The sequence below is a fragment of the Lathyrus oleraceus genome, chromosome 1 (genome assembly GCF_024323335.1).
Source record: "Lathyrus oleraceus cultivar Zhongwan6 chromosome 1, CAAS_Psat_ZW6_1.0, whole genome shotgun sequence".
Classification (NCBI taxonomy): domain Eukaryota; kingdom Viridiplantae; phylum Streptophyta; class Magnoliopsida; order Fabales; family Fabaceae; genus Lathyrus; species Lathyrus oleraceus.
Genome location: NC_066579.1, coordinates 403909919 through 403913674, shown reverse-complemented (window position 1 = coordinate 403913674; position 3756 = coordinate 403909919).

The window sequence follows — 3756 nt, the reverse complement described above, 5'->3', positions numbered from 1 at the left end:
GATTTATTGGGAAAACCGGGTATTAAATCTGTATATGAATCGGGCAAACTTATTTTGACCCGTAATGGTGTATTCATTGGAAAAGGATATTCCGCAGAGGGAATGATCAAACTATGTACTAATGATAATATTATTAATGAAATTTCTAATTCCGCTTACATGCTTGATTCCGTTTCTTTATGGCATATTAGATTAACACATTGTGGTATTAGTTCTATGAAGAGACTAATTAAATCTGGACTAATTTCATGTAATATAAAGGATTTCAAAAATGTGAATTATGTGTTGAATAAAAAATGATTAAGAAGCCTTTCAAAAGTGTTGAAAGGAAAACGAAATTACTTGATCTTGTGCACTCAGATTCGTGTGAATTTAATGGAATGTCGACACGTGGAAGGAATAGATACTTTATTACATTCATAGACGATTCCTCTAGATACACTCATGTATATCTCTTAAAGCATAAAGATGATGCATTTAATGCCTTTAAGACTTATAAAGCAGAAGTCGAAAATCAATTAAATAAAAGTATAAAGGTCCTTAGAAGTGATAGGGGCGGCGAATACTTTTCAATTGAATTTGATGCATTCTGTGAAGAGCACGGTATAATACATGAATGTTCGGCACCACGAACACCGCAACAAAATGGCATGGCAGAAAGAAAGAATCGAACATATCAAGAGATGATGAATGCCATGTTGATGCATTCTAAATCACCCCTTAACTTATGGGGTCAGGCATTATTGTCCGCCTGTCATATAATCAATAGAATTCCGTTAAAGAAAACTGGTATATCTCCATATGAGTCATGGAAAGGCAGAGCGCCAAATATCAGTTACTTCAAAGTGTGGGGGTGTGTGGCATACTACAAAAACATGGACCCTAAAAGAACCAAGTTGGGTCCTCGAGGAATAAGATGTGCTTTTGTAGGATATGCACAACACAGTAAAGCATATAGACTCTTAAATCTAGAATCTAATGTAATTGTTGAATCCCGGGATGTAGAATTCTTTGAAAACCTTATCACAAAGGATAAAGGATCGGAGTCAGCCACTAATAAAGAATCTCATGAAGATAACTCTTCTCGGATTGTAGAAATACAAACTGAAGGCACTCCTATAATCATTGAACCACAACCCGAGCCTAGGATAAGCAAGAGAATTCGGAAAACAAAGAATCTAGGACCAGATGAGATTGATTCTCAATCTATTTCCTTTTATCTTGTTGAGGGAAATTGTAAGAACTTTGTTCAACGCATTCCGATTATTCTTCAAGTGGAAGATGATCCAAAAACTTATAAGGAAGCAATAACTTCAAGGGACTCCACTTTTTGGAAAGATGCTATCCAAGATGAAATGGATTCAATTGTATCAAACCACACTTGGGAACTTGTTGACTTACCTAAGGGATCAAGGCCCATTGGATGCAAGTGGGTGTTTAAGAAGAAATACCATAGCGATGGTACTCTAAACACTTATAAAGCCAGATTAGTGGCAAAAGGATTTAGACAGAAAGAAGGCATAGATTACTTCGACACATACGCACCAGTAGCAAGAACAACTACTATTAGATTGTTGTTTGCCTTAGCATCTTTGAGTGATCTTATAATCCATCAGATGGATGTTAAAACAGCGTTCCTAAATGGAGATCTCGATGAGGAAATCTACATGGAACAACCGGAAGGCTACCTGCTTCCTGGAAATGAACAAAAGGTGTGTAAACTTGTCAAATCCTTATACGGACTAAAACAAGCACCAAAACAGTGGCATCAAAAATTTGACTCTGTAATACTCTCAAATGGATTTATTCCTAATTCTTGTGACAAGTGTTTATACACAAAGACGTGCAAAACCACTGTAATATTCCTTTGTCTCTATGTCGATGATATGTTGATCATTAGTAATGATTTAAAAGGAATCTTAGAAACAAAGAAGTTTCTAACATCCACTTTCAAGATGAAAGATCTTGGACTTGTTGACACAATTTTAGGGATCAAGGTTAAGCGAAATAATGGGGGTTATGAACTTAGTCAAACCCACTATATTGAGAAAATGCTTGATAAGTTTAAACATCTAAACTTTAAGGAAGTAACCACTCCATTTGATCATGCCAACAAACTTCAAAAGAATAATGGAAGATTAGTGGCTCAATTGGAATATGCAAGTGCAATAGGGTGTCTAATGTACCTAATGCAATGTACCAGATCCGACATATCATTTGCAGTCAGTAAAATGAGTCGATTTACTAGTAATCCAAGTAATGAACATTGGAAGGCAATTACAAGGATTTTTGGCTATCTACTGAAAACCAAGGACCTTGGTCTTCAACATGGAAGGTTCCCTGCCATACTAGAAGGATACACTGATGCGAGTTGGATATCTAATATTGGAGACCATAAATCTACAACTGGATGGATATTTACACTTGCTGGTGGAGCAATTTCTTGGAAGAGCAAGAAACAAACATGCATTACACTTTCGACCATGGAATCAGAGTTCGTGGCTCTCGCTTCCGCCGGTCAAGAAGCGGAATGGTTGAGGGATCTTCTGTTGGAAGTTCCATTGGCTAAAGACAATGTCTCAAAAGTGATGATACATTGCGATAGCCAAGCCACATTAGCAAGAGCATTCAACGAAGTGTATAATGGAAAGTCTAGACATATAGGACTTAGACATTCGTTCGTAAGAAAATTGATTAAGGATGGAATCATTTCACTCACCTACATACGAACATGCTATAACTTAGCAGATCCGTTTACTAAGCCATTGTCCAGAGACTTAGTACGAACAACCTCGAGAGGAATGGGGTTGAAACTCCTTAAATAAAAGTTCCGACAGCGGCAGCAACCCAATCTTATGTTAACAAAACATTAACTTCAAGATTCAATGGGTAACAACAAGTCGTTGAATTGGATGTAAGTCAAGAATTTGGGAAATAAGGTTGACTGTGTTGAATTGAGGGTTGAGGTTTCCAAAACCTCTTAATGAAGTTCATTAACGAAGAAGAGTATCTATTGGAAAGGATGTTATATGAACCTCACCTATGTGAATTTTGAGATGGTGCCGTCTCAAAGTGAGAGTTGGAGTTTCTCTCATGAAAAATTCATGAAAAGGATAGCATATGGCCATAAATAAGTGCTAAGCGAGATATGTAAAGGAAGAACCTTTAAAGAGTGTGTGTAAGGTAACGCCGGTCTGATCCCATGAATTAATGGTTTAAAAGCTTTGCTATCAAACATTCCGATTAAACTTTGCGTTATCCTCACTAAAGTTAAGTTTAAAATCGAAAGATACCTAACTGTATTAACACTTTTTATATTTCACTATCTGGAATGATTTTTGTCATTATTAGAACTAGTGGGGGATTGTTGGAAATTGTTTTGCAATATTAGTTCCAAAATGACAAAAGAGTTAAATAGCATTTAATGCTTTGCTTTAAGTCCCACATAGAAAGTGGAGACATCCTTTAAAGCATTTATAAATGCTTTGGAACTTTAACTCACCAAAGGAACAAAGAGAATAAGGTGCCACATGGACATGTGGTGGTCCCAAGCATTATGCCACTTGACACAACCAATGGACCCTCGCCAGTGTTGCCACCGGCGACACCGGCTCCGGGACCGGGACCGGGGGCGTGGGCGTGGGCGTAGAGGCGCTAGTGGCGGCTTGTAGGCGGCACTTGAGCACTTAGGCATGTCGCATCGGAGCGATCGGGCTATTCGCGGCGTTAATGAGGCGGTCGGCCTTCGGCCGGCAT